General features: G+C 39.8%; 1 long non-coding RNA gene across 1 annotated transcript; it reads left to right on the top strand.

Moving 5' to 3' along the window:
• The first annotated feature begins 11,665 nt into the window (after positions 1–11,665).
• On the top strand, positions 11,666–15,313 carry LOC140814265 (uncharacterized). Its single transcript, XR_012114084.1, has 3 exons — positions 11,666–11,932; positions 14,359–14,538; positions 15,216–15,313. It is a non-coding gene; the product is annotated as an uncharacterized lncRNA (long non-coding RNA).
• The last annotated feature ends 6,393 nt before the right edge of the window (positions 15,314–21,706 follow it).

The raw sequence follows: 21,706 nt of genomic DNA, 5'->3' as shown, positions 1-21,706 counted from the left end.
TGGGTGCGGGAAAGCTGTGACATCCATTGACATGGTGATGTGAACTACGTAGAACTCCCATGATTTCGGCTCATATTATTGAGGGAACTCATGGCGACCGTCCATTAAGGTTCAACATCGATGGGTAAGGCTTGACACGTGAAGATGAACGACGTCATATTATTGGGTCCTAATCAAACGTGAGACAAAAGTTTACGTAGAGGGTTGCATTGTGATGCAATTGGAAACTACCTTTTAGGAATTGTGATTGGCTGATATTATTCGGGATCATAATTCGCTAATTGGACCTTACGTACCTACTGAGGAAAGGAGTTTCCCGCTTTCACTAGAGGGTAGTGAAAGATGTCAAAACAGTGGGAGCCAATATTTATGAAGTAAAAGTCCAAACTTCATATCTTACTAAATATTTTAAAATAGTCATCAACATTTATCTGTTTTTACTTTACAGTACAAATTGACAATGTCATCGCTTCGCAATCCAATATCCGTAATACTCGACAAAAACATATTAACTGGACCTAATTACCTCACTTGGCTAAGAAACCTAAAAATCGTCTTGAATTCGGAAAGGGTAGCATATACACTGACTGAGTCGCCCCCTGTTGAGGCTCCGACTCACTGCAATCCTGAGGAATTGCAGGCTTACAAGGAATGGTGTGACCATGACTTGATAGCCAGGTGTTATATGCTGACTTCTATGAATGATGAGCTGCAGAGGCGTTTTGAGGGTGCAAAGAGTGCTGCTGACATTCATTTGCACCTCAAGGAGCTCTTTGGAGAGCAAACACGTCCTCTTAGGCATGCTACCGTCAAGGAGCTGATCACTTTACGCATGCAAGATGGGGCCTCGGTCCATGAGCATGGCCTAAAGGTGATCGGGCTCGTGGACAAGCTCGTTGGCATGGATCTGATCTTGCCTTCGGAGTTGACCACCGACGTGTTGCTCATATCGCTGCCTAGCTCATTTGATCCTTTTGTGGTGAACTTCAACATGAACAAGATAGAGCCGACCCTTGAGGAGTTGGTAAATATGCTTGTTATGTTTGAATCAACCATCAAGAAAGAGAAGTTGGTTCTTTATGTGGGTTCTTCATCTGGTACGAAGATTGATCCGCATGGGAATGGAAAGAAGCGTTCTTTCCAACGTCCCAAGAAGAACGTGCCCTTGTTGAGGCAATCTCCGAATCCCGTTGTGGCAGCCACACCAGTTAAGGCTGACAAGACTGCTGATGAATGTCATCACTGCAAGAAGCCTGGACATTGGAGGCGAAATTGCAAGGAATATCTGGCCCAGAAGTGTTCTGGAAACGGTATGTTCTAAATTTAAGTAAACGTTTCAATTAACTCTACTTCTTGGGTATTAGATACCGGTTGTGACTCACATCTCTATAATGAGTTATAGGTGATGGGAAGAAGTAGAATGCTTAAGGAAGGTGTGACCTTCTAGAGGATGAACAATGGAGCAAGAGTTGCTGCCAAGGCTATTGAAGATGTTTACTTATTATTGAACAATAGTTTAAGTTAATTTAATGATATGTTTTGTTTGTACCTAATTTTGTAAAACATTGTTTCCATTTCTATGCTGATAAAAATGGATATTCTTGTTTATTTTGCAAATGTGTTTGCAACATTTACATGAATGAATGTTTGATTGGTACTGGTGAACTTGAAAACGATCTCTATAACTTAAAATTGAAAGATATTCCACTAAATGTCCATTCAAAGGCATACACCATATGAGATATGGATGGATAAGCCTCCTAAGTATTCTTATCTTAGAATATGAGGGTGCCCTGCTTATGAAGCAGATAGTGGGAGATAAATTGGATAGTTGATCCATTTTATGCTAATTTGTGGGATATCCAATGAATTCGATTGGATACTACTTCTATCATCCCCAAGAAACAAAAGTGTTTGTTTCTAGGAATGCGACCTTTTTGAAAGGGAATTTCTATTGGATAGAAAAAGGGAGATGATAGAACTCGAAGAGGTTCGAGAGACACCCACAATTGTAGAACCCACACCCGAAGAGCCAAGAGAGGAGATACAAGCTCCTAGAAGATCCGAGAGAGTCTCGAGACCACCTATGAGGTATGGTCTGCTTCTTGAAGAGGGCCATGATGAGCCTAACCATGGATGTGATCCAAGGACCTTCAAGGAAGCGTTATCTGATGCCGATTCATCCAAGTGGCTTGAAGCAATGGAATCTGAGATGAATTCCATGCATTCGAACCAAGTGAGGGATCTCGTGGATCCACCTGAGAGAACGGTTCCCATAGGGACTTGGGGCGGATGGGAAGGTATTGACCTTCAAGGCGCGATTGGTGGCAAAAGGATATACTCAAAGACAAGGAGTTGACTTTGAGGAAACCTTTTCTCCAGTTGCAATGTTCAAGTCCATAAGGATTTTGCTAACCATAGCTGCATGGTATGACTATGAGATATGGCAGATGGATGTCAAGACAGCCTTTCTTAATGGGAATATTAAGGAAGAGATTTACATGTCTCAAACCTGGAGGGTTTACATCTATCGGAAGTGAGCATATGGTATGCAAACTTCAGAGATCTATTTATGGTCTAAAGCAGGCATCTAGGAGTTGGAACCTTAGATTCGATAGTACAATCAAAGAGTTGATTTACTAAGAATCCTAAGGAACCCTGTGTGTATAAGAAGGTCAGTGGGAGTGTTGTGACATTCCTGGTGCTTTATGTTGATGACATTCTAATCATTGGGAATGATGTAGGAATGTTGCAATCAACTAAAATATGGTTAGCAAGTGAGTTCTCGTTATAGGACTTGGGTGAAGCATCTTTTGTATTGAGAATACAGATCTATAGAGATAGATCGAGAAGATTGCTTGGTCTCACCCAGTCCACATACATTGATACCATCGTGAAGCCGTTCTCGATGGATGAGTCCAAGGGAGGACACCTACCAATGTGTCATGGCGTGTCCCTATCCAAGTCTGTCTCCCAAGACTGATGCAGAGATAGTGGCGATGACACGCATTCCGTATGCTTCGGCTATTGGTAGTATCATGTATGGGATGATATCTACACATCCTGACGTGGCTTTCGCACTAAGTGTAGTGAGTAGATATCAATCGAACCCTGGTCTTCCACACTGGAAAGCTGTGAAAGACATCCTCAAGTAGTTGAGAAGGACCAATAAATTGTTCTTGTTCTATGGGGAGGAGAACTAGAATTGGAAGGCTATACCGACTCTAGCTTCCAAAGCGATATCGATGACTCGAAGTCAACCTCTGGTTTTGTATTCATGCTCAATGGTGCTGCAGTCTCTTGGAAGAGTTCCAAGCAAGACAATATTACGGATTCCAGTACAGAGGTCGAATACATTGCTGCATCAGATGCAGCAAGGGAGACTGTTTGGATAAGGAATTTCGTCCAAGAGTTGGGCGTCATTCCTAATGGAGTTGCTCCTATCCCGGTGTTGTGTGACAACACGGGAGCTATAGCTCAAGCAAAGGAGCCTAGGTCTCATCAGAAATCCAAACTAGTATTGAGAAAGTATCACATCCTCGGAGAGATTGTGGAAAGAGGAGAAGTGTCTTTTGACACAGTCGGCTCCGTCGATAATGTTGATTGATCCACTAGCTAAGCCTTTACCTAGACCATTATTCGACAAGCATCGCGAATCAATGGGTTTAAAGCATATGGGTAGTTGGCTCTAGTGCAAGTGGGAGATTGTTAGAGTAGGTGCCCGTCGAGCCAAGTGTTGGCCGAGTGTTCACAATGAAACTCTATGTATAAGCAATCTTTATTTTAATAATATTTGAAATTATTACTTTGGCACATCTTTATCTGTATACCCATGCTAGTTGCATAGATAAAGCCCTTGAATATACAAATAGTAGAAAGAATATGAGATGCTCATATGATGAGTATCATGAAACTCATATTTGTAATACTGTATATTCTAAACGGTTCCTAGTCGATTCAGCCGCCACTAAGAAGGATATAGGCCGCTCGAGTTAGAGACTAGTATCTGCGATGTGAGTACCATGTTTCATTGGTAGGGGACATTGTGATGTCCGAGCATGCAGATAGGTGCTCCTTGTAGAGTGCACTGAACAACCCTCCATAAAAGGACTTTCCAAGTGGTTCTCACTTATCGAGTGGAAATGTCCTAGTTTATGGTTGTACAGAATTAGTCCTTATGACCCGGGACAACATTGAGACTCTATGTGCTAGAATTACACTTTGACTTGTTTACCGACTCTCATGGGGTCATTAGGTGGCAAGGTTGGGTGTTCTGTCGAAACACATAGGAGTCGATGCATTGTAGTCGGGGATTCACCGCTTACCTTCGGGTATGGATATCCTATGTGTTATCATGTGTATGTAGATCGAAATCTCTGGCCAGAGTATGGTGGTAATTATGAAAGGGTTTCATAGATTACACCATCGATGCAACTACGACATGACACATAGTATCGATTCATTGACAACTCTCGATAAACCAATGGTTGTCGAATCGATCGGGATATATGAGTTGAAGGGACCGTACTGTACGCTAACCATAATTGAATGGTTCTTGCAGGCACTATCATGTGATACCTAGGGAATCACGTAAGCGATGTTGCTAGGCGTTTAACGTGATTGGTTGGGTACTATCAGACTTGAGTTCTGACGTTCTTATTATCAAGGTGTTGATAAATAAGAATGGAGCAATTGGGGTATGCTCATATATGGACATGTTTAGTCCGAATCACATAGAGATGTGAACCCACGGCTAGTTGTATCAATGAACCATTGAGGGCCACACAAGTACTAGCTTTCTAGATCCCGTTGAGAAGTAAAAATAGTTCAATGTGCTGAACGGCTTATAAAGGAGTTTATAAGCGTGAGGAAAATTAGAAGTATGACTTCTATAAAGGAGAAATTAGTTCAATGTGTTGAACGACTTATAAATGAGTTTATAAGTGTAAATGAAATAGAAGTATGACTTCTATGAGAGAAATGTAAATTTTAATTTATGGAAGTGTTCCTAAATTAAAATTTGGCCAAGTAAATAATGTATTTGAAAATTTTGATTTTCATAAACATTATTGTGGACTAAATTAAATTAATTCAAGTGTTGAATTAATTAAACACTAGTGGACCTAGTAGAGTCCAAATAATTAAATTAATTCAAGTGTTGGATTAATTAAATTATATTGAGTCTTGTAGAGCTCAATTAAAATAATTATTTAACTAGTGTGACTTGGGTAAATTCAAGTAATGTTTAATTAGTCTCAAATATGTTTGAGATAATTATATTTAGTCCATGGTTTTTAATTTGTTAAAACCATACATTATATACATGGGGAGGTGAAAGGTTGGGAGACAACTTTTGCAAGAAACTAGGCATGTCTTGCACATGCTAGAACACACTTTTTCCTCAACCAAGAAAATGCTCTTCCCTCTCTCCTCCCCTCACCATGGCCGAAATTTCTCCCCCCTTTCTCCTCCAATTTTGTTCTTCAATTTGTTGAAGCAACAACTCACTTCTCAAAGAAAAATGCCCTATATTTTCTAGTACAAGTGTAAGGTGGATCTTTTAAGTTGGTGGTGGGCTTGATTGGAAGAAAGGAGTCCAAAAGAAAGGATGAGCTTGTAGATCTTCATCCATCAAGAGCTAAAGTGTTTATACTTTAGTTGGAGCCATACATCAATCCTTGTGATTGATAGGTAAAATTTTCTCAACACCCTATGCATGAAAGTTGAGATTTTTGTATATGCTACACTAGTACACAAGGTGGCCGAAAATTTCCTTCAAAGAAAATGTGATTTTCGAAAATTTTTGTAGCTTCCGTTGCGTTTTCGGTCACCTTATTCGATCCCTTTCATACAGATAAGTTTGAATGATGTAGATCCTCAAGTGGCCTAGCATAAACGTAAGCAACAAGTAATCACAAGATTGAAAGGATGTGTGGAGATGCGTTTGATTATCAATCAAATCTCCAAGTGGGAGAAATGTCGATAAAATTAGAAGACAACACATTGATGGATGTGGTTGGATGCCATCATTATACAGTGAAATGATTCGGTAGCTTTGTATAGCAAAATTGACGAAAGAAACACGATGTTTCACATAGATAATGGAGCTCTATATATAGAGCTCCATTACCTCATTGAAATAGTGCTCCATTACCTCATTTCAGTGTATCCCATTTGAGTTTTTCTCTTATCTCATGGCATTTGAGTACTTAGTTCTATAATATTTGTGAAGTGTTTGTTCTCCTATATTAAGAGAATGTGTTCTCTTTGGAAATACAGTTAGTGATTGTACACCATAAAATATTATAGTGAAATTCTTTTCATCTTGCCCATTGTTTTTACACTAATAATTTTTTGCGGTTTTCTACATGAATCTCGATATCTAATTTTATTCTTTATTTTTATAATTATATCTCAATATGCCGCACCTGAGACCAACATACTCATGGATGTACAAGTCATTAGATACATTTCTTCTTATTTGCTCTATTTGAGTTGTATACTTTGGGAGAAATATATACTATTTATAATGTTTAATTAGGGACTGCTATTATTTTGTTTGAGGACTGCTATTATTTTGATTATTTACTGCTAATTTATCTGTTTATTAGTTGTTCCACAGACTATGACTTAGCCAGCATACTTCAAAACAAAAAACAATCTTTTTGCTTAGAACTATGACTTAGCCAGCATACTGTTTTAAAACTAAAATAACTTATTTTGTGTTGTGTTTTTAGATATTATTCATGAACTTGGAAGAAGATGAAAGGCATCTATTTTTTAAGGTAATTTTTTAATTCATTGCATGTTACAATTGAAACACATTTTGATGATTTTGTTGATACTCTTAACATTAGGACATAATATTTAGTAATCTACGAATAAGGAGGACAATGATTGCACTTTAATATTTTAAATAAATGTTTTTTGTCAAAAATATTTAACGAAACAATGTATCAATTTTTCACCTTGAATGAATGTGTTTATGCTGTTGCTTGGTTAGTATTTGTGTAGAACCCGTAAATTGGACCGCATATAAGCCATGCATAATTTCGTATTTAAAATTAAAATGATTTTATTGCATGAGTATTTAAATTTAATTATTTTACGTAGTAGTTTAATTTTTTATCATTTCAGTTATTTCAGTGAGGCCGGACTGGAGTTGGAGTTTTAGAGATAAAATCTAAGATTTAGAAATCATTTCCAGAATTTATTTTTAGCTAGCAAGTAAGTTAATTTAAGTTAAAAATGAGGTTTGAGGATTTATTTAAGCAACTTGAGGTGAGTAGAAAATAAATTCATTTAAGTTCCTTAATTAAGAGATTAGTTCACTAAATTATTTAATAAGATAGGTAAGGCTTTTAAGGGTTATAAATTTAGTAACTAATCAATATTTCCCTTCACATTTATTTCATATTTTCGGCCACCCTTAATTGCTAGATCATTCTTTACCAACTCAACACCTTTGACTATTTCTTTGTTATTTAATAAGTAGGATAATCCTTTATTTATGGAGTACCATTTAAGTAATGTTAGAACATTATCCTAGTCTAGATTAGCATGAGGAATCGGCCACCTCACCCCTAAACCCTCCAAAAGAAATCATTTGATATCAAGTAATTCAAAATTAAAAAAGGTGGAGACTTGGTCTTGATTTTTTCTCTATATTTTGCACCCATTCTCCTCACTCTCTTAACAATCATTCCCCCACCCTCATTCACGAAATTCGGAGTAATTTTGAAAGAAAAATCGTGGCTAGCACTAGAGAAAAAATAGAGAGAAAATCGAGTAGAAGGAAGGAAGGTATATCACTCCGTCTCCTCCGCGCCGGATCGTCTAATTCTTTCGTTTTTCTTTCAAACGAAACCAGTCATGCATATATTCTTCCTTGACTCTTCAATCAAATCCTACTATCATTATTTTTATATTACATGACCATCATTTCATGCAAAAACCGAAATGTGTCAAGAACATTTTTAAATAAAACATGCAGAATTTTTCGGCTTTCATGATGCTCTTCACGGGTTGCTTTGTTTTGTGGGTTTCAGGTATTGGTTCGGTTTCAGGCTCCCAAGGCTACATCTAGACATGTTTTAGGATGGATAAGGAACACTTTGGTCCATTATTTCAGCCCCCATGCTTGCTGGAAATCGAGATGACAGCAACTCTCCAATCATGTCACCATTTGCATTCGATTTTCTTGTTTGATGTCAAAGGTTTATGGATCTGATCTTGGCTGCCCTAAGGGCTATAGCCATGGTTAGAACATCTCCTAGTGATGTCTAAGATGTGACCAAGTCGCCCTTTTGAGGCTTGGTCCATGGTTGAATCGGTTTTTAAATCAAACAACAAGAACAGCCCTTCGCCCCTTTCGAATTCAGCAAGTGTAACATTTGGATTTGAGGAATGGTGTGGATCTTGTTTGGCCTATGGCCCTTAGCCACGGTTCATACCATACCCCAAGATGTCTAGATCGTGCCATGGTCAATCAAATGGCCGCTGGAACGACTCTAGACAGCAATCAAAGCGAAACACCTCACGCGCATGCGAAGGTGCTCTCGGGTGAACTTTTCGGATTGGTGCTGGTGTGGTGCGAATTGTGGCTGGTCTAGGGCCCATAGCCATGGTTCAAATCATTCCTTGGGATGTTGGTAAGAGGTTCTGGTCGGTGGTTCAAGCCCCAATGGCTATTAGCCTCGCAAACGACGCAAGGAAACCAAAGCACAGCTGCTGTATTATGTGGACAGCAACTTGCTGTGACGGTTCAGTGGCTCGTTCGAGTTCTAGGTTGGCTTTTAGCCTATGGCCTTGGACTGGACAGTGCCTCATTGAGTTAGGAAGGTCATGTTTTTGACCGTTCGTAATTCGGTTCATTTTTGAGGTCGTACGAGAATTTACGGTGCGATGTGCCAAATTGACTCTCGAAAGAGCGTTTCATGTTTTGGCCTCTATCCACCTAGATTTCGGTCCTAACTATTTTAGGAGCATTAATTCATCATTTTAAGCGTATTTTAATCATGACTATATAATGTTTCAGTGTTGGCTCGGGTTGGTTCGGAGTCATGATTAAATACGAAGTCATTAGGCGCATTTGTCTCAGTTTTTGGATTTAGTTGCATAGTTTGGTCAAGTAAAAGCTATTGCATATTTTCATGGCATATTTAGGTTGCAGCGAGCCTAGGAACGATCCAATCCATCAGTAAAATTATTACAGGATATTTAATTGTGGACATTAATTATATTACGTGCAAAAATATTCATTTTGAGATTTATGCGATATTGCTTGTGGTCACTTTACTATCATGATTAAATCCGGTCCCCAGTTACCGGTCCGGTCACCAGTTACCGGTCAGTTCAGTTGTTTCACCCAGTATACTGTGGCAGTAGTCTGATCAGACGTAAATCCGGTCACCAGTTACCGGTCCGGTCCCCAGTATCCGTCAGCTCAGTTTAGTTCAGTTCAGGGACCACTTGCGTAGACCATAATCTTACCAGAAAATTATTACTAGCTATTTCAGTACAGGGCTCCAAGGAGCAAACATTTTTACTATGATTTTTCAGTTCAGTTATACACGTATTATAATTGCTCATGACAAGTTATTTTCACGTATGCCTCATGACATGATATTTTTATCCCATGCAAATTTTACTATATTATTTACTCGTTATTTACGATATATGCATGTTGAGTCTTTAGACTCACTAGACTTGATTGTTGTAGGTGTTGATGATGTCGGGATCGAGGGCGGGGACCAGTGAGCTAGCTTGGGTCGGCAGTAGTGACACCCGAGGACCTCAGTTTCAGCACTTGCCATTTTATTTTTGATGCTCAAATATTTTATCAGTTGTTGAATACATTAACTTGTTATTTTGGCAAGCAATAATTTCTTCCGCTGCTATTTTGAACATTTAAACTTGATTTATCAGTTGGTTTTGTGAATGAAGCAATTTTGATTATATTATTTTCAAAAGAAAATTTCAAATTTTTCTGCAAATTTACAAACATGAATTTTCGGGCCGTTATAATTTGTTTACTAATCATTAAGCTTGAGACATCTACACCAACTTGTCGATTTTCTTGCATACGTGTAATTCAGGAATTGTTTATTTTTTTCGATAATTATGTTCAATGATTTTTCTGTTAATTCATATGTTTCAATTTTCTTCTACATTTGTATTTTTTTCTAACCCATCTTTAGAAAGAGTAAAAATTATTTATATTAATATTTTATTTAGTTTAGTAGTGTATGAAATATATTTTATGGATGGGTTTTTTTTTTGGGTCACAAAATTAGTTGAAACAATGTTACTATTACTGTAATGTCCATGAAGTTTTTCTTTCTGCTTGATGAACATTGTGTTGTGCCCAGTACTAGTGTTCGAATTTAGTTGGTTGAAATTTGAATATTATTCGGCGTGTTTGTTTAGTTTCCCTTGTCTATTTGCCATGTTGTTAATACAAAAAAGTAGGCATCTTATGATACGATCTCAAGATTTTTCATCTGTAAGATGGGTCAACCCTATCAATATTCAAAATAAAAAATAATATTATTAGCATAAAAAGTAATATTTTTTCATAAATGACCCAAATAAAAGATTCTTCTCACATAGATTTTTTTTCAATACAAAATGCTCATTTTTTGAAATTTTCACGCACAATGCGTATGTATGGCTGCTAGTATATGTAGAGTGTGTTTGGTTGGTGTGATAGGATAAGTGAATGATTAATAATTAGAGTCATTAAAAAATGAGATATATAGATTAATAGTATGGTGGGATAAATAACATGGTGTTTGGTATTATTTTAAAATGATGGATTAATTTTGTAAATTTTATTACAATGACCAAAAATGCCCTCAAATGCTAATTAAATATATATTCTTAAAATAATTGGATAGCTAATTAAATATTTGTAATTATAATTTACATTTATTAAAAACAGAAATAATAATCCCAGATAATCAAGAATAAAGCAATTGCGCTCTCTGGATTTCCCTAAAATATCATAATTCTTGGACCCCCAGTTGAAGTGGCATTCATATTTGAAAAAGCGGCATTCAATTGTGCTGGAATGCCAACAATAATACAAGATTAGAATTAACGAGGATTGAACAGAAAACGCAAACATTTATCAAATAAATTGTTTTCAGCGTTTATTTGTAACAGCCAACAGGGTTATTTAAACAAAATAAACAATCGAGTACCTGTAATTGAAGAATCGATTGAGGTGAAAACCAAGATGAAGAATCGATTGAGGTAAATCGAGAGATACCAGATTCAGCTGCCTTAGACGACGTGAGTAGGGTTTTGAAATAAGAGAAGGAGAAAAAGGTCATTTGTGATGTGATGATAATTTATTCCACCTAATTTATTAGATTAATAATCAAACAATTAATCATAAAATTAGATTTTAAACCAAGTCAAAAGGATTATTAATCTATCTTAAAAGTTGAATCAAACATTAGATAAAAGTGTGATTATATATTTATCATTAGTTAATCACACCAACCAAACATACTCAGATTTAAGAATTAGAAGAATTTTATTTTTTTTTACAAATAAATATTCATTGATATAATTAAATAATGAGAATAAATATTTCTTCAAATAATAATAATAATAATAAGAAATTCATAAATTAAGAATTTAATGAATTTTCGTTTTATATGTTGCAAGATCAATTGCATTTACTTCCGGACGCCGGAGAGACGACGAGAGATCTACATTGTTGCTCTGCACAATCATTATGGCGAACGTTGGATTAAATGAAGAGGGACCAATATTGAACCATCAAGCGAATCTGAAATCGGCGGCGAAGAAATATCATGGGTCACCCACATTCTTTGTCTTCGTAGATTACCTTTTCCTGTTCATATTCTTCGGTTTCCTCGGCTTCATTCTCTACAAAATGGCCGGATTTTGATTCAAAAAGGTAACTTTCCGACAACCCATTTCTCATTTTGTGCCCATTACTTTTGGTTGATGCCACTTTTTTTTTGGTATCAATTTATGGTTTTCTTCTACTATGTAGTTGTATGTCTTTAATTTTCGGCTCTTCCTCTTTGTTTCGATGTTTGTTTCTGTGTGTCGCGGAGAAGAAGAATCAAAGGTTCCGGATAAATCTACAGTAGTTGTCTGAAACCTGGGAAGGCATAATGCAAATCTGGTCTTGTTGAATTCACTTTTTTTTTTTTTTTTTGGTTTTTGGAGTTATGATACAACCGGTTCAAGATTAACGAATTGATAATCAACCGAGTTATCAAAATGAAATTCGCAAAGAAGTTTTGCAAAGAATGTTTGTCCAGGAGCTATAGTAATCAACCAAGAAAAGGAGTTTTTGTCTAACTTTTAAGGTAAAGACATAAGGGATTATTCGGATTGAGAATCGTAGTGACATTGCTTGAACTTTCATATCATCTAAATTTGAGATTCTAGGATATAATTTTGGAGGTGGATTTAGTTGAAATGGACTGGAATTACTGGCATTGCATTCAAGAGGTGAAAAATACCCGATGGTTTGAAACTTTCGATGCTAAACATTCTCGTGCATTACTAGTTAACAACTATCTTGCTGTCAAATATTATTTACGGAAAATTAGAGAGAAAAACTCACATCTCCTTCAACCTCCCCCCTATCACAATGAGTAAAGAATGTTCATGTGAATTATGGCAAATACCGGACATATAAAATGCAGAGGTTTGTCGTACTCTGGCGACTTTGTAAGACGTGTTTTGGTTTTTCAGGGGAATAGGGGAAAAGCCGACAGATTAGTATTCTTGTTGCCGCTCTACATTGTGTATGATAACGAAGATTCTAAGAACATAAATTTCTGTGACTAATATTTCTGTCTGCTATTCCTAGTTGTAAACTTGAGCAATCATTGAGGCTTGTGACTCAGTTATTTAAGCATTAAATAACTTTAACATAGTCGAAGTGGAATCTGTTTGTTAGTTATCGACTTAGATCTAATCTGACCGAGGTATAAGAGCATAAGGCTAAGAGTGTCGGACTTTCAGTCGCATAATTTGAATGGAGTGATTGTAAACGGTTTTTGAAGAATCAAAGCTTCTATAAAGTTCCTTCCGGGTCAAAAAAAAACAGCAGCAAAATGAATGCAAAACCTTCAAATTTGTATATAATCTCTCTTATTTTATGCATCCATATATTCCTCATGCCAAATTCCTCGTGTTTTTTGCTTATGTTTTCGGGGCAGTTACGACTGCTTAAGCAAATACGTGTTGCTGAAAACATTTGCAAGGAAGTTAAAATCTTAACCAGCTTTGCAAGTGAATACTTTTTTTTAAGAGTAGTATCACTTTATAAAATATTTTGAAAATAAAAACGCCCTATTCACAAGCATAGGACTATAATATCATCATAATTAGGATCAGTAGGTCACTTTGTCTGGGTTTAATGCTAGATGCCAATGCCATGTGTGTTGAAATTGGTCCTATTCTAGTGTTAACGACTGCTTTATAACTACTATGGTGCCCACAATGCCTTGAAAAATGTTCTATACAAAAAATTTTGATAATAGCAACGACTATCCAGCCACCTACGGACCGCTATATCCCTGTAATCGGGACCAGTAGGTCATTTGCCTCCATATGTGTTGAAACTTTGACTTCTCACTTGAAACTTGACCGGTAGAGACAGTATAGAAATGCCCTATTCACCAGCATCTAGACTATAATATCCTTGTGATTGGGATCAGTCACTTTGTCTTGGTTTAATGCATAGATGCCAATGCCAATGCCAATGCCATGTGTGTTGAAATTGGTCCTATTCTAGTGTCAATGACTGCTTTATAACTATTGTGGTGCACACAATGTCTTGAAAAAGGTTATATACCAAACATTTTGATAATTACAATGATCTATCAGCCACCTACAGACCACAATATCCTTGTAATCGGGGCCAGTAGGTCATTTGGCTCCATATGTGTTGAAACTTTGACTCCTCACACGAAACTTGACGGGTAGATACAGTATAGCAGTATATACAAATTTTTGTAGGAGTATGTTATCAGCAGAGACAAGTACTTGGTGAAAAAAATAAAATAAAAAGGGGGCCAGTGTGCCGGCTTTTGGCGAGAACCCAGGAAACAAACATGTGAATCGAATTTATAGAATTAATTTTCTTAAATTATTGTGAAAGTCTTGTATGAATTTTCAGGGATTCCGGAAGAAATAAAAGATGAGGAAACACTTTATGTGATGAAGTATAATTTTACAACAATGATGAGAAGTTGTGTTTGATATATGAGCAGTAGGAAAGGGTTCATGAAACCCAATTTTAGAATCAAGAGTAAGCACTAGCGATCGTTCTGATTTCTCTAATCATGTTGTGGTTTTCAGACAAGCTCTTGAGCAGCCGGGTCGGTGGTGCAAGGTTTCTGGTAGAGAGGGAAACGAGAAGGGCTATTCTTATTTGTTTATTTATAAAAGAATTTTTTTGTTTTCATTGTGTGTTCGTGTCAAAGACAATATCACCAAGACTTTTTGATGTATTAGACAAGTTATTATGTTTCCACACTCGTTTTCTTCCATGGTAAGTTACACTAGGGTGTCAATTTTTGATGTATTATACAAGTTATTATGTTTCCACACTCGTTTTCTTCCATGGTAAGTTACACTAGGGTGTCAATTTGGGGGGTTGTGTCGGGTTGAGCAATAGTACTATTCAAAAATTGTCCAACCCGAACCTGAACCCGAATCAATCCGATCAACTAATCAACCCGTATAACCCGATTTTGAATTTTTTTAAAGAAAATAAAATAAAATTCAATAATAATAATAATAATAATAATATTTAAATTTAAAACATAATACAAAATCTCCAAAATATATATTATTTAAATTTGAAAGTCTAATTGTAGAAAAATAAAATATATTTATTAAATTAAATAAACAATTATTTAAAAAATAAAAAATGTTTAAAATAAATATTTAATTATGAAAATTTATGATATAAATATACAATAAATATTTTTTTAGACATACAATATATAAAAAAATGTAAGAAATATTTTATTAATTATATATTTTTTAAAAAATATTAAAAGGGTCAACTCGGGTTGACCTGAACCCAACCCGATCACTTTTTTCCGGATCAGCTATCGGGTCCAATCTGATTTGACCTGAATCCGAAAACTCCAAATCCAAACTTGATTTTTTTTCGCGTCGAATCGTGTCGGATTGGTGGGTCGTGTCAGATTTTGACATCTTGATAAGTTACACCATGATTCCTGTTGACATTGCTGATCAAATTATTCTATTCAATCCTGTATAAAGTTTAGTTTTGAAACTATAATGATGTGATCCTGTTGAAATGGGTGAGCCGGGTAAGGAGCTCCAACGGATCAGATCAACAATTTATAATGTTTGGGAATTTTGAACAATGGCTTGAACAACACCTGCAAACAATAAAAAGAACTCGTGAATGGGCGCCGGAGGAGTTTCCGACGTAGCCACTCCGATGATAAAGTCAGCAGGTTGTATGATGATGAACTTCGAATAATATTTGAGGAAAAATACGTAGAATGCTTAAAGTTCAAAGGTTCTTTTTTTCTCAGCCTCTTTTAATGACATTAATACCTGCTATTTATAGGAGAGGAATGGGTAGTTACCTCGATTCCCGCGTCACCTACTAAGTTGGTTTACCACACTAGCTTCTGATGACTTCTCGGACACTCCAAACCCAAGTTGCTCTGGCGGATTAGATTGCCTGTAATGATTACACTCGAGTGTGGCTCATTTATCGAGGTAGCGCTATTCTCGAGGTTGCCCAAGTGGGTATCCAACCGAGAACATTACCTGGACAGGTGAGAAGCACCCGGCCAACTCTATGAGGACCCAGGCTACTGGTAAAGGACTGCGGATGAAGCCATCACACCCGGGAAGGGAAAACTTACCCGGGCATTCACAAAACTACCCGGTACCCCGGTTTGTACACATGGGTTTCAGATGAACAAACCCATATCCTTATAGGGGTATCACCACCCATCCCTAAAATAGTCGGGCTAGAGCTTGCCTCGCTGTCCCGATTCAATCTTTCCTGCTCTCTCCCGGATTGCAAGTGCGAATAAATACCGAGTGAGGGAACTTTCTAAGCGTCTTGCATCTCATACCCCCGACTCCTCAAAATCTGATAATTACTATTCTCGAGAGAATCGATCGAACACATCATTACGTATACATTAACGAGGATTTTACTGAAAATTACTCGCTTTCCAAGGTAATGATGAGTCTGTTCTCTCGATAACCGCACACGTCTCTTCACTTGTACGCACGATTTCCTAGGCGTCATATGATCGTCCGATTAGATTTGAATCGAGGTTGGAGATTAATTCTCTTCCCTATAAATAATGACCTTGCTTATTCTTCCGTATCATCAGTGCAATGGCATGTTCAAGCAATTCGAAAGTTCCGGATATGGCTGAAGAGCTCATGGCATCTGCAATAGAGAGAAGAAAAACGACTATGGAGGACGAAGTCTTTCACAAAATACTTCACTTCTGGGAAAAATTATACAAGCTGGAATCCTCTCAGTATGTAGAGGGGGTTCCTACTCCTGAGAACGTGGCTCTTATGCGGAAATATCGCCGACGCCTCGGTGTTGCGGAGTACGTGGACATTTTTACTCACCATGGTGTCTACGCACTAATGCTACAAAGGGAGCTGAAGATCCTGGAGGATATATCCGGGTCAGATAGCTTTGGCAAGACCGCTACCGGGAATCTCAGTGGCTGGTTACACAAATGGAAGATGTTTGTTGAAAAGGAACATCTTCGTGTACTCTCTGCTCACTTCTTTTAATTAATAAAATATCTTTTTCGCTCTGTTATTGCATGTATTTGGTAGAACGTCAAAACCAAATTAACAATAAGTAAATAACGAAGATTAACACGACTAATACTCCTCAGACCTAAAAACCAAATGCTTGAGTTTTTTGAAATCCCGCCCTATCAATCAATATGCCCGAGTCCCGAATTTGTAGTCCGGGAAAAGGAATAAGCCAGGACCAAGAATCCTCCGGTCTGCTGACGTGGTGTCATAATGATATGCGATTTATTAAATTCCTGCCAAACGAAAACGTTCTGTATTCCGGGGTACATCAGATTTGATGTTTTGTTAACCGTCAGACCCTTTCGTCTGCCCAGCGCAATTTACGAGGGGCATCCTGATCGTCTACCTGTCCAGATTCAATGGTTTCGATCAACTTTTGACTTTGAATAATAAAGGAGACACTTCGACTTGCTGAGGCTCTTGGACTTCCTTGCTTGCCTATAAATAAGAGGATACAAATGCAAAATGAACCTTAATCCAAAATGTCGAGCTCAAGTGGTTCCAGTGCCTGCAGCAGTACACATGTCCTGGTGACTCCGGAAATGCGTCCTCATGTGGAGGAGCTGAAGAGAAGAATTGAACAACGCATATGGGCGAAGTTCATGGCCGTGCGGGACAAGGTTTATGACCTGGACTATACCTACCGCAATCGTCTCGCCCCTACTCGAGTACAAAGAACAAGAGCAAGGAAGTATATCCGAGAGTTTGCAGTAAACCGGGTAACAGATCTGGTTGGTGATGAGGTTCTGCTGCACATGATGTTGTGGAAAGAATGGCGTGCTTTGGACAAGATAATGAAGGATGAATCCTTTGTCAACCTCCGTATTCACGAGTTAACTAATTGGATAACGGAGTGGCAGGATTCTGTATCTGATATAATGGATCCCATAACTCTTCGTCGTCATCGTATGTAATGGAAGTTTTATTGATTTTTCTTGCCTCGTTATTCTGTTGCAAACAAATCCTGTACAAATTAATGCGAACTGAAGTAACAGACGTACCATAAATTAGGATAACCCAATCTTTAAGACTGAAATTACACTTGTGACATATTTGGTGAAAATATGGTCCTCGGATCTGGTATCTCCTGCACTTAGAACATACTCCCGAGCTAGTCAAATCTTTGAATTTGTAACAACATACCAGGGTATCGAACTACCCGGTCCTAGAAATCACCATCCCTAGTCTTTAGGCTTCCCGAGCTACGAAACAAACCCACCGAGGCATTCAAAACCTCCCGGCCTATCCACACAACATCATAATGACACGTGTTACTCTATTCCAACGGTCAGTATTGTTTCGTATTCCGAGGAACAGTAGGCCTGACACTTTAATGATTGCGCGTGTCCCTTCACGTACTATCCGATTCCCGAGGGTTATCTCGACCACCTGTTTAGATGCAAATCAACGGTAGAGATCAAGCACCTCCCTTTATAAATAGTGGTGTACTCTTTTGCCAAAATCACTATTGAATTCAAATTTCAGAGGAACTTTCGCGCTTGGTTTTCTCTACTTCTTCGGCGTGTACAACCATTTTCCTCCGGCGACCTCCCCGCTGTCTCTCTTATTTACTCGTAAGTACTCTTCTTTTAAAATGTCTAATTCTACTTCTTCCACGTCGGGGGCCAACGCGCGAGGCTCGCCTAGCGACGAATCTGCTGCGTTACGCTCCGATGCTTCTCAATCTCCCCCACCCCGTCGCTCTATCACCCAACCCGCTAAGAAACCAGTAGCCTCTCCAATCGTACCATCTTCCTCTAAACCCCTCCCTCCTAGTCACTCCCGAGCTCTTGCCCAGAAGAAAGGTAAGGGTAAAGCTCGGGCCACGGGCCCTCCTCCCACCGAGGCCCTGGGAATTCCCTGGTTCTCCTCTTTGAGTAGCACCTTGCGCTCAGGGGCGGATGAGGAACTTAGGACCTTGGGTAACATTCCTTCCAATCTTTCTATCCTAATACCCGGGTCCTCTGACAGGGCAAAAAACCCCCCTCCAGGGTATACTACTTTCTTCCGGGACCAAATTAAGAATGGTCTTAGGTTTCCGATTCACCCCTTCTACATTGCAGTTGCCAAATTTTTTGGCGTACCAGTTAACCAATTCCACCCTAATTCTTTTAGAATAATGGCTGCCACTTATGTCCTCTTTAATATGAACAATTTTCTTATTAACCCCCTCATCCTTCACTATTACTTTTCTTGCCGTTTCGGGGACAATGCCTTTTCCCTGACTGCCCGGCACAATACTCGCTTCCTTGATGATATACCCTCTTCTCAAAAAGGGTGGAAAGGAAGATACTTTTTTATTCGACTCCCGGGAGATCTTCCCTGCTTGACCGGTTTTCTCTCCTCTCTGCCTACACAACCTTCCCTCCCCGGCACTTACAAATTCGAAGAACCCTTCATTGTGAGCCAAGATTTGGTGGAGGGGCGCAGATACTCATCTTCCACACTAATTTCTGATGATAATCTGACCGCGTATGGGTTGAGTCCCCGGGCTGAGGATCCCGAAGATCACATTATTGATGAGGTGGCAGGCTCGGGCTCTCAACCCGGTAATTCGCCCCTCTTTCCTGCCGCCTCCTTCCTTGTTCCCTCCTTGATTTATTTAACATTATTCCTTTTTGTCCAGACAATTCCGAGATGCAAGCAGCTTTTGCTAAAAGACGAGCAGCTGAGAAAATCGCCCGGGAACAGGAGCTTGCGGCGCGCCGTGCAGCCACCGAAGCAGAAAAGAAACGTGCTACCGAGGAGGTGTCTCGAGGAGTGGCAGTTACTGGGGAAGATCCTCCCCGGGAAGATACTTCTCGGGAAATGGATGAGACTGTAGAGGATGTTGAAGATCTCGCCCCTCTCAGTCAAAGAAAAAGAAAAGCCACGGCGGAGCCCGAGCTGGTTGTTCTGGAAAGCCCATCTGAGGGTGATCCCTGCACTTCCCCACCTGCACAGCCCCGGCCGCCCCCCCAAACTACTGGGGCCTCAACCTCCGAGCTCCCTTCCAACAATATTTTTTTCGAGGGAGCTACTGTTAGTGGTGCCAAACGCTTCAAGCAAATGCTCAGCCCCACTGAAGCAATATTTTTGAAGAGCATCCCTGCCACTAACAGATTTTTGGAAAGATCAAACCGGCTTCTCTCGGTAAGTTCTTCGTCTTACAGCTTAATATTGATACCAACCTATTTTTCCTGACTTTTGTCTCTATCCAGGCGGCTCAAATGATGGTCTCGGCCTTTGAGGAAGTGGTGGCAGTGGCCACCAGGACGAATAGACAGGCTAGGACGTCTCAAGAAGTTCATGACCAGCTCCGAGGGGAGATCGCCCGGGCCGAGAAGCTGCACGAGGAGAAAGTTGCCGGGCTCCTTGCTTCTTTGGAAAGAGCCAATCAACAATTGGCTTCAACTCAACGTGCTCGAGATGAGAGTTTTGCTCGAGAAGAAGCCTCTCAAAGGCAAATTGCTTTTCTGGAATCCCGAGCTCGATTTCTTGAAGAAGAAGCCACTCTTCAACAACACCGGGTTGTGGCTGCTGAAGATAAACTCAAGCTTTTCCAGCTCACTCATGAGGAATGGAAGACTGTCTTCCTCCGATCCTCGGATTTCCAACCGGCTGTTGAAGATAGATCGTATAACTACTTCAAAGTTGGCTTTGCGAAATGCCGGGAGCAATTTGAGGAGGAGGGCTTGATTCCGGCAGACAAGGAGGGCTTTCCAGACATAGATCGAGCCATTGACTCCCTTCCCAAGGATGATGATGCCGACAAGGAGACTAAAAAGGCTCCTGAAAAGACAGGAGAATAGTCTGCTGTAGTATTTTTAGTTTAAGATTGTTTCTTTAGATTTCCATACTTCCTTGTGTAATTCTTGCCCCCGGGCTTTGGCTATAAAAATCATTTTTCCTTGCGCAATATCTTGATCTCTAGCGGACCAAATATTTTATATTTGATAGGAAATTAAAGAACGCGAACCTTGCTAAATACGGAGTCTTGAGCCCGGGTGTAACTCCTTGGGCTTTTTAGAACCAAGGTACGGAGCTTTGGGCCGGGGAGCATGTCCCGGGACTTGGGAATGGTCGAGGTGTGTGGCCCCGAGCCAGGGTGTAGTGCCCTGGGCTTTTAAGAACCAAGGTGCGGAGCCTTGGGCCGGGGAGCATGTCCCGGGACTTGGGAATGGTCGAGGTGTGTGGCCCCGAGCCAGGGAGTAGTGCCCTGGGCTTTTAAGAACCAAGGTGCGGAGCCTTGGGCCGGGGAGCATGTCCTGGGACTTAGGAATGGTCGAGGTGTGTGGCCCCGAGCCAGGGTGTAGTGCCCTGGGCTTTTAAGAACCAAGGTGCGGAGCCTTGGGCCGGGGAGCATGTCCCGGGACTTGGGAATGGTCGAGGTGTGTTGCCCCGAGCCAGGGTGTAGTGCCCTGGGCTTTTAAGAACCAAGGTGCGGAGCCTTGGGCCGGGGAGCATGTCCCGGGACTTGAGAATGGTCGAGGTGTGTGGCCCCGAGCCAGGGTGTAGTGCCCTGGGCTTTTAAGAACCAAGGTGCGGAGCCTTGGGCCGGGGAGCATGTACCGGGACTTGGGAATGGTCGAGGTGTGTGGCCCCGAGCCAGGGTGTAGTGCCTTGGGCTTTTAAGAACCAAGGTGCGGAGCCTTGGGCCGGGGAGCATGTCCCGGGACTTGGGAATGGTCGAGGTGTGTTGCCCCGAGCCAGGGTGTAGTGCCCTTGGCTTTTAAGAACCAAGGTGCGGAGCCTTGGGCCGGGGAGCATGTCCCGGGACTTGGGAATGGTCGAGGTGTGTGGCCCCGAGCCAGGGTGTAGTGCCCTGGGCTTTTTCTTCCGGAATGTGGGAGATAATAACACAACACTTCTGAGAAAA

Source organism: Primulina eburnea, chromosome 15 (assembly GCF_022965805.1).
Source record: "Primulina eburnea isolate SZY01 chromosome 15, ASM2296580v1, whole genome shotgun sequence".
NCBI classification, from domain to species: domain Eukaryota; kingdom Viridiplantae; phylum Streptophyta; class Magnoliopsida; order Lamiales; family Gesneriaceae; genus Primulina; species Primulina eburnea.
The sequence above is the reverse complement of the archived record's forward strand: the minus strand, read 5'-3'. Positions and strand labels throughout refer to the sequence as shown.